Source organism: Osmerus eperlanus, chromosome 3, assembly GCF_963692335.1.
Source record: "Osmerus eperlanus chromosome 3, fOsmEpe2.1, whole genome shotgun sequence".
NCBI lineage: Eukaryota > Metazoa > Chordata > Actinopteri > Osmeriformes > Osmeridae > Osmerus > Osmerus eperlanus.
Window position 1 is genome coordinate 13,462,974 of NC_085020.1, and position 13,549 is coordinate 13,476,522.

The 13,549-nt window shown below is 39.5% G+C and overlaps 2 long non-coding RNA genes across 2 annotated transcripts; both read left to right on the top strand.

Annotated features, from left to right (window-relative positions):
- The first annotated feature begins 6,857 nt into the window (after positions 1 to 6,857).
- Positions 6,858 to 8,000, top strand: LOC134016890 (uncharacterized). The gene is made up of 3 exons (XR_009929693.1): positions 6,858 to 6,917; positions 7,760 to 7,810; positions 7,921 to 8,000. It is a non-coding gene; the product is annotated as an uncharacterized LOC134016890 (long non-coding RNA).
- A 163-nt stretch (positions 8,001 to 8,163) lies between these two features.
- On the top strand, positions 8,164 to 8,842 carry LOC134016889 (uncharacterized). Its single transcript, XR_009929692.1, has 3 exons — positions 8,164 to 8,357; positions 8,451 to 8,553; positions 8,743 to 8,842. It is a non-coding gene; the product is annotated as an uncharacterized LOC134016889 (long non-coding RNA).
- Positions 8,843 to 13,549: the final 4,707 nt, after the last annotated feature.

Genomic DNA, 13,549 nt, shown 5'->3' on the forward strand with positions numbered 1-13,549 from the left:
GATCATGCTACATCTAGCCAGCGGATAATTTCTTGCAAGTGTGTCAAAGTGGTATTTTTACAGACTGTATTAACACCGTAGGCGTGAATAATGCATGCATCGTCATTGTCATCCATCTTTAGCCGAAGAAGCTAGAGAGGATGCAATGGGAGATTTCCGACAGTAAGGTAGATACTGCTTCAAATTGAAAACGGAGACGATCTTTTGATTAAAGACAAGTTCCTTAACCTCTGTTGTCAATATCGCCGATAAAAAGTAAATACTGTTACGAAGCATTTGTTTGTAGGTAACGAACGATAGACGTAGCTAGTTTCGCCGTTCTATGGCAGCTAGTACAGTACTGTATGATGACAGTCGTAGCTAGAGTTGTAAGCACTCGTCACTAGAATGACCAGAACTTTAAAACAAAAGATCATATTTCAAATCTGTCTGCTGTTCTACATTGCCCACACAATTTATGTATATATATAAACTCTAACATGGCCTGTATCTTGTATTGAAAGTGCTCGAAAATTAGCTCGTCTAATGTATGGTGGACTGAGAAAACATATTTGTCAAAGCAGAGCGAGCGGATGTCGTGGGAGAATTCCTAATGTGTTAGATTTACTGCTTCAAATTGAAAACGGAGAAGATATTTAGAGTAAAGACAAGTTTCTTAACGTCTGTGTTCAATATCGTCAACTAAAAGTAAAAAGCTTTCAGTTACGAAGCTTTTGTTCGTAGTAATGCCAGTTGCAGTAAACCTTTCGTGACCCCGGTTTAACTGTTCGTGACAGTCGGCTATGACAGTGTTGAGCCTCAATTTTTGCAGATTTCTGTGAAAGTTTCTTAAAGAAAAATAATCTAGCTAGATTATGTACACTTTAAGATCAATATACATACCTTGTTTGGCCAATTTGGTCGATTGTGGAAAATAGTAGAACCGTTTTTAGTTATGGAGAGCCATCGCGCTAGCTTGGAATTGCGTTATCCCACTCATCACTTCAGTGGTCATAACTTTTAAACAAAATAGTCTATCTTAAATCTGTCTGCTGTTCTGAATTCACGACAAACGTACGCACATTTCATACGCTCTAACATATCCTCTATCTTGTAGTGAAAGTGGTTAAGAATGAGGTTTTCTAAAAAAGTAATGCAGACGGAGAAGATTTTTGTCAGAATGGCTCTGTGAAATCGTCTTGATAAAGGATGATTTGCCTAACATGATCATATAAATATTTACATCATTAGAAAGCCCTAAATCTTGTCTTCAAAATGGTATAAACAGTTCAGGTATATTATTTGAAAAAGTCTGCATATTCAGGCAGGAAAGTGTTAAACAGTGTCAAAAATTGACGCGGTGAGAAACAGTCAGTGCATGACGTCACATTTGAATTTGACTTGAACATTCTGAACCATTGAAACCCATTCATTTTTTTTTTAGCACTTTAAACTTTAATACCTTAAAAACTTTAAAAGTTATCAATGAGAAAAGTAATAGCACACTAGAGCAGTTCAGACTTTATCAAATGAAGTTTGAATGGTGTTTCTAGCTTAAACGGTGTGAAAGGAGTAGGCGACGGAAAAAAGTGGGAGGAAAAAAATAAAAATAAAATAATAAAAAATAATAATAATAATAATAAGTATGCAGAATAACAATAGTGTTTTTGCTTGCAGCAAACACACACACACAAAAAAAAAAAGTATGCAGAATAACAATAGTGTTTTTGCTTGCAGCAAACACACTAATAATAATAACTAGAGAGGCTACAATTTCTGGGGAAATTGTAGGGTGTGCTTGCTTGCGTCGGTTGCACAGGGGTCCATTTTTGAATGACATTTTTACAACTGATATTTCTGTATATTTTATATAAAAATGCATAGGGCCTACTTATTATTTATAAAGATTACATAGATTTAAAAGCATATTTTTTTTGCTGCTCATTTACAACTCAAAATACGAGTGAAGTGTAGAATGAAATATGATGTCTTCTCATTTCCCCTGCAAGAGGCAGCCTCGTGATATTTTCAGGCATTTAGCCTACTGCATTCATTCATTAATAAAGAACCCCCTTTGAAGATTATTCTACGACGTTACCGGCAGTAGAAGATGGAATCGCGATTCAAACAGTAGCCTACCATCTGCTAACTGAAAATATGGCCCCAAAAACGTAAATAAGCTTGACATTTATTTAGTGGAAAATCGCTCATTCATAAAAAGCTCACTGGTAGCGATCATTGTCAGTAACAACGCCAAATGCGATATAGCCCTGTGTGGAGAAGCTGCCCCGGTAAATTCTACTACAGTACAGTACTAGACTACTGCTGTGTTCGTCTTGGTAGCGATTGCGTTGGTTGAATTCGATTGAACGTTCCGTTGTACGGTTTAGGCTGAAATGAATTATTTTCATGAACAGATTGACAAAGTTTAGGCTGTGGCAATGAAGTTCAGGTTAGTAGTCCGATAGTTTCACCTATTGAAAGACTTTTGATTTAAGTAAGGGGAGTGCCGAACATGTTCTGTCGCCGTTTGACTTCCTAAACAGCTGTGTACTGTAGATGTTTTTGTAGTGTGTCTCGCGTAAGCTACAGCGTTGCAGTGAGCAACACTGGTTTGAAACCACAGGTAATGATAATTTCACCAACAAATCGTTTACTTGTAATGTAATGTCATAATAAATCCTACAACGAAAATGTATTTGTGAGGAATGTTTATTTTAACGATTGAAAACAGATGCATCATAGACCACTGTAGTAGCTATGTGTTGCCCGGGCAACAGAGGCTAATGTCATGCTAATGCTTCAGTGAAATAGTAGACTACCGTTTCCGAAAGTAGATGTGGGCCTACTTCCTTAATAATATCAGCTAATATTGTACGTTACATTTCACAATTGTGTTTCACTTCACAAAGTAAAATGAGTAAATAGTTATCACCCTGGCCTCTTTGCTTGTGGCGTTTCTGCAGCTGCCTTGCAGTAAAGCTATAGTTAGCCTAGCTATCCCCCAAGTTAACAGATGCGAAACGAATGTTCTGCTACAGGTAGTCACGCGTGTTTTCGTGACGTTAGTAACGTCAGTGACTGTGGCTAGCAAATTAGCCACCGTTAGCTTCACTTTTCGCCACAAAAACTTAACTTGAGCCTAAACCATGCAACGGAACGTAAATAAAAATACAAGCAACTCAATCGCAACTTTTGACACCTAGGTTGTCTATGTAGGCCAAATATTGACAAAGATTTAGGGGGGCAAAAATAAATAATAATAATAAATATATATGTGAGAGAACAAAGGTTGTGCTCTCGCCGAAGGCTTGAGCACACCCAATAACTAGAAAAGGCATTTCCTGCTGAAAATGCGTTGGAATGCTGAAATCTGAAATTATTCTTTTTAAATGGCTGAAAATACAGAAATGAGAAAATACCCGCAAGCTGAAAGCTGAAATTAATTTTAAAAATGTGTGATTCACACAAAAGAGGGAGTGTGGAAGCTGAACTGCATCATCTAACAAAGCTAAGAGCTTAAATAGCCTACAATGCGGGAGCAGCTGAAAGCTGAACTGTTAAACAGAAGAAGTAGGCTAGCTAGTCATAACAAGAATATTATAGTTTTAACAGCTGAAATTATAGTTGGGGTAGTAATAGCTGCCTATCATTGAGTGTGTTTACTCAGCTTTCTTAGTAGGATTCAATGTGTTGATTGAATGAAACATACAGTAGTAGGGCCGATACAGGAAGACACGGCGACACTTTGTTGCAGAAGGATGATGGTGCAAGTTTTGTCCATGGAGCATACAACGATTAATAAAAAGAATCATGTAGACGCGTTTATTGAGTAATCGCATAACTAATTACACATGTAAACGGAGTAATCGTATTATTGGCATAAACCGACAATTGCTAGTAATCGGGTTTCTCTTGGTCAAGTAAACGCACCAATCACCTGTGTGAGAGACTGAGTGGTGCATGTCTGTCGTTGCCACGGTGATGGTGTAGCTATGATTGCTAACGAGCTGAGGGCAGAGAATAACAGAAATGTAGCTAGAATCCACACCTCAAACAAGTTAACCTAAACGCAAAACTGTACGTCCAATCCCAAAAATAAGGATATTTTCCGAGACCCAAGACTCTGCCGAAACCAGAGATATTCTTTATATGTCTGTGCAGTCAGAAATACGACACTACCTGCAGTTTCAAAAACGTGTTCCTTCTGCTTTCCTGGTGCGTGTTTGTTTGGTTGCCAGGGCGATGGAGCAGCTGTGATCGCTAACGAGCTGGGCAGAGAGAATAACTAATGTAGCTAGAATCCACACCTCAAACAAGTTAACCTAGACGCAAAACTGTACGTCCAATCCAAAAAATAAGGATATTTTCCGAGACCCAAGACTCTGCCGAAACCAGAGATGTCCTTTATATGTCTGTGCGGTCAGAAATACGACTCTACCGGCAGTTTCAAAATCTTGTTCTTTTTGCTTTCTCTGACGATTTTGTCACCAGATTTGCATTGGTCTCTATGGGGCGAGAGTTGGACTTTGTCTCGCTTTCGTGGGGCTCTGAACAAATGTGTACGTCTGTTGGATTCAACAGACAACTGTCTACGACCAGCACAAAATTAGCTATCTATTGATCCAAAAATGAAGCACGAAGAGCGAAAATTGTGGCAATGCTGGCAAACTAGAAATATTTTTTCAACGACATCCGAAGCTGCCCTCCACTCTAAGCGTTTCAGTCTGCACTCTAGGGTTTCACGTAAACACCCATGTAAATCTCAGAAACGGCTTGAAAAAGTCATGAAACATAATCAGTGATATTGAAAAAAGTTGAATAGATATCAATAAGCTGAATTAATTTTAAAATAGTTTAGGGTTTTGTCAACATTTTAAAGTTTAAATTGTGGCTCTAGCTGAAAGATTGAGGAAGAAGAAGGATTTGGAAGTTGAAGAAGTTTAAAGAAGTTTGAGAGGATTTGAAAACTCCATTGGAAACCCATTTTAAAAATATTATGAATATTGATTTATATTAATTCAAGCATAAGAGGTACAAAGCTGAAAAGTCATAGCAGGAATGGCCTGAAACTGCTGAATTTTTTGATAGCTGAACGGTTTTAATAGCTGAAGATTTGAAGGCGCTGAAACGTGCCACGGAAGAAATAGAATAAGAAGAACTAGAAAAGGCATTTCCTGCTGAAAATGCGTTGGAATGCTGAAATCTGAAATTCTTTTTTTCAAATGGCTGAAAATACAGAAATGAGAAAATACCCGCAAGCTGAAAGCTGAAATTAATTTTAAAAATGTGTGATTCACACAAAAGAGGGAGTGTGGAAGCTGAACTGCATTATCTAACAAAGCTACCCAGCTAACACATGACGTTGCGGCAACGTTGCCAGTAAGTGCTCAGTTGGTAACCCGCGACGTTACCTTCTGGCAACGTCGTGGCAACGTCGTAGCAACGTTATAAAGGGAATGTTGCCAGTTGTTCCCATGGACAACGTTGCCACAACGTCGTACCTTGGTCAGCTGGTTACGTTATTTTTTGGTCCCCTGGACAACGTTGCCGCAACGTTGTACCTTGGTCGGCTGGTTACGTTATTTTTAGACCCGTGGACAACGTTGAGCGACGTCGTACCTTGGTCGGCTGGTTACTTTATTTTTTGGTCCCCTGGACAACGTTGCCGCGACGTCGTACCTTGGTCGGCTGGTTACGTTATTTTTTGGTCCCCTGGACAACGTTGCCGCGACGTCGTACCTTGGTCGGCTGGTTACGTTATTTTTAGACCCGTGGGCAACGTTGCCGCGACGTCGTACCTTGGTCGGCTGGTTACGTTATTTTTAGACCCGTGGGCAACGTTGCCGCGACGTCGTACCTTGGTCGGCTGGTTACGTTATTTTTTGGTCCCCTGGACAACGTTGACGCAACGTCGTACCTTGGTCGGCTGGTTACGTTATTTTTTGGTCCCCTGGACAACGTTGCCGCGACGTCGTACCTTGGTCGGCTGGTTACGTTATTTTTTTGGTCCCCTGGACAACGTTGCCGCGACGTCGTACCTTGGTCGGCTGGTTACGTTATTTTTTGGTCCCCTGGACAACGTTGCCGCGACGTCGTACCTTGGTCGGCTGGTTACGTTATTTTTGGTTCCCCGTTACGTCCCCGTTACGTTATTTTTTGGTCCCCGTTACGTTATTTTTAGACCCGTGGGCAACGTTGCCGCGACGTTGTACCTTGGTCGGCTGGATACATTAATTTTGGTACCATGGGTTAAATGCGGTTAAGTCGCTCTTTGGTCGCAGGACAACGGATCTCGAGTGCAATATAGTGGTTTATCCAGAGATGGAGAGATCACACTGGACTGCTCTCAGTTCTGACACTTTTGCAATGTAGCCATAGTCTACATGAATTTCAATCACACACAATATTAAATGTTGCACCCAGCACGTATAAATGTAGACAATGCATGTAATTCATGTGCAGCTCAGCCCCAGCATGTCATTGGTCATCAATTTTCTCATATGCAGAAACATAGCTTTAATAAATAAAAGACTGAATTTGGAATATAATTTAGTCTTTCATTCTTTACTATAAACATGTACAAAAGCAATCAATGTGTGATGTGTAACATGATTAAGCAAACATTCTTTGTATAGCACACCAAAGCTGTATGACACACAATGCAAATTTGTGCTCCAATAATTTTTGTGATACAAAATTGTTAAATGTGACCAAAAGGTAAGCAACTCTTAAGAGTTTCATTTCCAAAGACAAGTCATCACAGAATATTACAATTCTTCCTTAGCAAACCTGCCCCTCAGTCTGCCCCTGAGCAACAACTTTGCGCATGCCCATTTCAACGCATTGCTGAAACTGGGGTTTCAGAAGAGATTTTGCAGGGGTTCAACACCGTCTTGTACGCATTGGATTTCAACTGGAAATTAGCTACTTCAAAGGTGAGTTTCTTTACAGAAATAGTTTAAATATATAAACATATTTTCAGAAATTGGATGGGGCATGCTAATACGTATATGTTTGAAATTTAGGCCATTTAGCCTGTTAATGTGCTATCAGATTCACATTGTTTACGTTAGGATTTCGCTAGCTACAGTACAGTAGAGCTTAAACCCTCCAGAAAGTTATGTTGAAATACTGAAAATGCATAGGGCCTACATGTTATCAAAGTTTAGCGTCTCACAAATCACCCACAAAAGAATCAGTGAAAATAAACGTTCAGAACTGTTAAAAAACCTTGTCCCAAAATAGTTTATTTAGCCCGGAATTTTCAAAGACTGTGGAGCTAGCGTGGCTGATCAGGTTTTAATCACAGTCGGTCATGGCATGCACAGCAATGGCGTCTATAAAAGTATCATGTCACTAATTTTTCCAATTTGTACATGACATCTGTTTTTGGATAAGTTTATTCGTTTTAACCTTTAGATGCGTGAGTTCTAAATATTTCCGACGCTTCCACCAGTTATTTTTCCAAAACAGCAGCTAGGTAGCTTTAATTAGCTTCCGTTACCTAGCAACCTAGCATAATACTTGTAGCAATGCTACTACCTGCTAGTGTTACTTGTTAGCCTACTAATTGTAAATTTTGAAGCCATACTATAGCGTTTGTCATATAGTTTTTGTCTATCGGATAACAGTCGGTTGGAATGTTCAGAATCACACATGTGCGACGCTACGATGTGGGGCCCTGCTTTCGAACGATCACATATGTGCAATGCTACTCCTTTTATATCAATATGCTATAACTATGTACATAAACTACATTCCATTTTGATTTCTGTAGATTATCCTACCACCGTCACACGGCCTAGCACTGTGTCCCTGGGAAATGATGGTAAAGTAATGAATGACCGTTTAAAACAGTGACAATAATTGTATGAGCCATGGCAACCTAAAGGCTATGTTTTGAAGCAAAAGCATGACTTAAAACTTTTGCATCACCAGATTCCATACCCCTAGATGTCAACTCTGGTCTGGTGGAGGTGAACCAATTGGGGGCCCAGGAAACAGCTGGCAGCCAGGCAAGTGCAAATATAAGACACTCAAAAAAATATATGCTTTGTATACAACCATTCAAGGTAACATTTGTTATTTACATCAATGTTACAGCTAATCTAGAAGAACCACAGTGTATGCCAATCATGTTAACTCTTGTAAACTTGTTTTACTTGTCTTTAATGACAGACACATTACAGGTTATTCTCCGGAAGATGGAGACATTGGAGGAGAACCAGCGAGAGGCTCTCCTATTCAGGCGACTACAGGGCAGACACACTGAAGAGGTGCCAGTGATGGACCTACAGGTGGCCCAAACACAGGCTGAACTCCAAGACGCCTTAAGCGAGGAGCGCCTTAAGGTGCTGGAGTTGCGAAAGAGAGTGGTAAGTGTTTGGAGATGCCATGAACTATGGCTTACACGCAGCGTTCAACGTTCACATGGGTGCTTACAATAAGTTCATGACTTCTAATTCCAGACGCTGTGATGAAGTGGAAGACGGGACTGGGAGAGAAAGCTGTGGAGCTCCTCATAGAGGAGACACTCAAACACACCCCGGCAGCCCATTCAAAACAAGCCAGGTGAATGAATCATGATTGCAGCTTCCATATCCAACCTTTCACATGGCTATGTGACAAAAATCTAGAATCACATGTTTTTTTGATGATGTATATTATTTTAGATGTGATTTTTTTATGACTTGTATAGCGCCTTTTTACACGTGCAATTATGTTGATAGAATACTAACTTATTTTGTGCTTCATTGTCAGGGCCAACAGACAGGACCTGTAGCGGGGACTGGCAGAAGATTTTAATTCACTGTTTGGCACTTTGTTTGAAATAAAATGACAATGTTACATGGAAATGCTGCCTTGTTTATGATTAGCAGGAGTTAGGCTACACATCACACAAACCTCCTAAAGTTGGCTACCATGTAGCCTATTATACAAGAACAAGTAGCATTTTGGGCAAATGAGGTCTGCATATGAACCGCCCCAATATAAGCAGTAGAATTGAGAAATATAGGTTACTTAGTTAACGTTGCAGTTACGGACTGGCAACGTCACAAAATTACGTTGCTAGGAGGTCGCGGTTACGGACTGGCAACGTCGGAAAATGACGTTGCTAGGAGGTCGCGGTTACAGACTGGCAACGTCGGAAAATTACGTTGCTAGGAGGTCGCGGTCACAGACTGGCAACGTCGGAAAATAACGTTTCCACGACGTCGCGGTTACGGACTGACAACGTCACAAGATTACGTTGCGGTTACGTTCTGGCGTCCCACAGATGCACGGTCCCGCAACGTCGCCAAAGACGTTGCGGCAACGTATGTTTGGTCATCGAGTGACGTTGCGGCAACGTAAGGGCAACGTAACTGTGTTAGCTGGGTATGGGGCGAGAGTTGGACTTTGTCTCGCTTTCGTGGGGCTCTGAACAAATGTGTACGTCTGTTGGATTCAACAGACAACTGTCTACGACCAGCACAAAATTAGCTATCTATTGATCCAAAAACGAAGCATTAAGAGCGAAAATTGTGGCAATGCTGGCAAACTAGAAATATTTTTTCAACGACATCCGAAGCTGCCCTCCACTCTAGGGTTTCACGTAAACACCCATGTAAATCTCAGAAACGGCTTGAAAAAGTCATGAAACATAATCAGTGATATTGAAAAAAGTTGAATAGAAATCAAAAAGCTGAATTATTTAAAAATAGTTTAGGGTTTTGTCAACATTTTAAAGTTTAAATGGTGGCTCTAGCTGAAAGATTGAGGAAGAAGAAGGATTTGGAAGTTGAAGAAGTTTAAAGAAGTTTGAGAGGATTTGAAAGAAAACTCCATTGGAAACCCATGTTAAAAATATTATGAATATTGATTTATATTAATTCAAGCATAAGAGGTACAAAGCTGAAAAGTCATGGCCTGAAACTGCTGAATTTTTTGATAGCTGAACGGTTTTAATAGCTGAAGATTTGAAGGCGCTGAAAGGTGCCACGGAAGAAATAGAAGATAAATAATAATAATAAAAATAAGTTGAATAAAGATTCAAAGAACAATACTTGGAATGCTGAAGCAGCATTCCAACAATAAAGATTCAAAGAACAATACTTGGAATGCTGAAGCAGCATTCCAACAACTAGAAAGGCATTTCCTGCTGAAAATGCGTTGGAATGCTGAAAGATGAAATTATTTTTCTTAAATTGCAGAAAATACAGAAATGAGAAAATACCCGCAAGCTGAAATGAATGTCAAGAAATGTGTGAGTCACACAAAAGAGGCAGTGTGGAAACTGAACTGCATCATCTAACAACGCTAAGAGCTGAAATACAATGCGGGAGAAGCTGAAAGCTGAACTGTTAAACAAAAGAAGTAGGCCTAGGCTAGCTAGTCATAAAAATAATATTATAGTCTTATCAGCTGAAATTATAGTTGGGATAGTAATAGCAGTAGCAGATGTGTGCATTGAGTGCGTTTACTCGGCTTTCTTAGTAGGATTCAATGTGTTGATGGAATGAAACATACAGCAGTAGGGCCGATACAGGAAGACACGGCGACACTTTGTTGCAGAAGGATGATGGTGCAAGTTTTGTCCGTGGAGCATACAACGATTAAGAAAAAGAATCATGTAGACGCGTTTATTGAGTAATCGCATAACTAATTACACATGTAAACGGAGTAATCGTATTATTGGCATAAACCGACAATTGCTAGTAATCGGGTTTCTCATGGTCAAGTAAACGCACCAATCACCTGTGTGAGAGACTGAGTGGTGTGTGTCTGTCTTTGCCACGGTGATGGTGTAGCTATGATTGCTAACGCGCTGAGGGCAGAGAATAACAGAAATGTAGCTTCTGCTTTCCTGGTGCGTGTTTGTTTGGTTGCCAGAGCGATGGAGCAGCTGTGATCGCTAACGAGCTGGGCAGAGAGAATAACTAATGTAGCTAGAATCCACACCTCAAACAAGTTAACCTAGACGCAATGTTATATATTAACATATTTACATATGCATTTCAATATTTTCTTACTGTTGAAAAAGGAGTGATGAAAAGAGTATCTAATTTACTTTCATCAGTTTAAAAGCGTTAAAAGTATTCAAGCAAATATATTGATGTTAAAAGTATAAAGCAGACGGTGACCTCATCAAAAACAGGTTTTATTTGTTTACATTTAGAAAACATTTTGTGAATCGACAATTTTGAAATAATTAGTAGCAGTAGTATCAGCATGTCAAAACTAACATGCAGACAAGCCTCATATATTGCACATACAAACAAAAAATCATCACCATCTCTCCATGAGAAAAAAACAATAGTAAATATTTGTAAATAAATGACACAATTGTATGTATTTCGTGGCTAAAAAATTCATTTTTGCCAGAGTGACAAATTTATCAACACAGAGTTTTCTGAACATTGGGCCCTTTGTTTGATATTTATGAATAAATATATTAGAATTTCAATAGTTTACAATATTGTTCATTTCCTACAATCAAAGGCTTTTCACATTGTTTCCAGACCTAGGTTAATACTCACAGAAGTTCAAGACTTCAAGGACCAGTAGCCCTGGACTTACAGTCTTATCAACATTGTCATTTAACCCTTGTGTTATCTTTGGGTCATTCTGACCCATCAGTCATTGTGACCCACCGTCGTATTGCGACAGATTTACTGCATACAAAGACAAAGTGAAGCATTTTCTTTTAACAGCTAGGCTGTCTCAGACCCCCCACATTGCAAAGGTTAAAAGAAAATTATTTTAATTTGTTTTTGTATTGGGTAAAATTGGGTAAACACAACGATGGTTCATTATGAATCTTTGGGTCATGTGACCCGAAGGCAGCACGAGGGTTAAACTATACCAACATTAAGCTCAGTTTACTGAGGCTCACTGAAACACTTGGTTTTCCTTACTTTGATGGAACATTGGGTTAGAATCACTAGTTGACTCAAGATTAGAAGACGAGTTTTTGTTTTTCTTGCAGCAAACACACTAATAAGTATGCAGAATAACAATAGTGTTTTTGCTGGCAGCAAACACACTAAAAATAATAAGTATGCAGAAAAACAATAGTGTTTTTGCTTGCAGCAAACACACTAATAAACTAGAGAGGGCACAATTTCTGGGGAAATTGTAGGGTGTGCTCGCTTGCGTCGGTTGCAGGTGGGTCCGTCCCCTTAAGTTTTTCCCATCTAGTGATATTTTCAAGCATTTAGCCTACAAAAGAACCCCCTTTGAAACAAGCTACTGTAACAACGTTGTCACCGGCAGTATTTCAGATGGAATTGCGATTCAAACAGTACCGTCTGATAACTAAAACGTAAACAAGTTTGACATTAATTTAGGGGGAAATGGCTAATTCAAAAGAAGTTTGCTACGAGCAAGCTAGCTGCTGTTGCTAGCCAAACGTCAATGAGGGGATTGTTTGAAAGCGCCAGAAATGAGAATGTTTTTTTTTACATAAAGTTTAGGCTGTGGCATTGAAGACAGCGACGCACCACACAAGCTTGAGTTTAAATACATTATTTAATGTGACGTTACTTACTGTACATGCAAGTCTTGATTTGCTTAAATGTACATGTGCTGCTAGTACACCACAGCACGATACTGGCTGTGCAACTGCACATCAATCTATGTGTCGTTGCTAACGTGTGCTGATGTGGTGACGTAGCTAGCACTGAGTACCCTTCGTTGACTAAAGGCACTTTTTGACACAAAAACGTTGTAACCTCCTAAACCGTGCAACGGAATGTAAATAAAAATACAAGCAACACAATCGAGACCAAGACGAACATTTTGACACAGGCGTTGTCTATGTAGTCCAAATATTGATTGATCCTTAGGGGGGCGAAAATAAACAATAAAAATAAATAATAAATATATATGTGAGAGAACAATGGTTGTGCTCATGACAACCATTGTTTTGCACACCCAATTATCTGGCGCCGCCCCTGATGACTAGTGAAGGCTAACTACTTACTAACTGAGAGTGAGTTCATGCCGGGAAATATCAAACTGAGGCTTTAACATATCGACCAAGCTTTAACAAGGTTGATACACCGAAACCGAAGTTAGATATGGATAGTAAAACTCAGACTGATCGCTTTCGCTCATTTTGAAATTTTCGTCGGAGGGCACTATGGATCCGTATTGAGCTGTGAGTAGGTCACCACGCGGATGGCATGACTGCGCATCAGCCAATTGGAACGCTTGTACTCGTAACTTTTTGGAGTCTTTTGTTTTTAACTCAAGTGTTGTCTCATGTGAGGCAGTTGTTTTTGTTTGTAATAAATAATCGAGTGTGATGATGAAGTATGGTATGGTTATTTTGTACCATTTCTTAATTGAATTTACAGAACAATTACTATACCGTGATATATACCGTAACCGTGATATAAAATGACTCATACCGTGATAGAAGATTTTGGCCATATCGCCCACCCCTAGTAGCCAGTAGTCTGTGGTATTAACCTGTTGGCTTAATGTCCATAGTGAAATAAGCTAACTAGCTACAGACCAGTGTTAACCTACATTTCATTAACATTTATTCAGTACAGGGAAACGTTTAGCAAGATATTCCTAT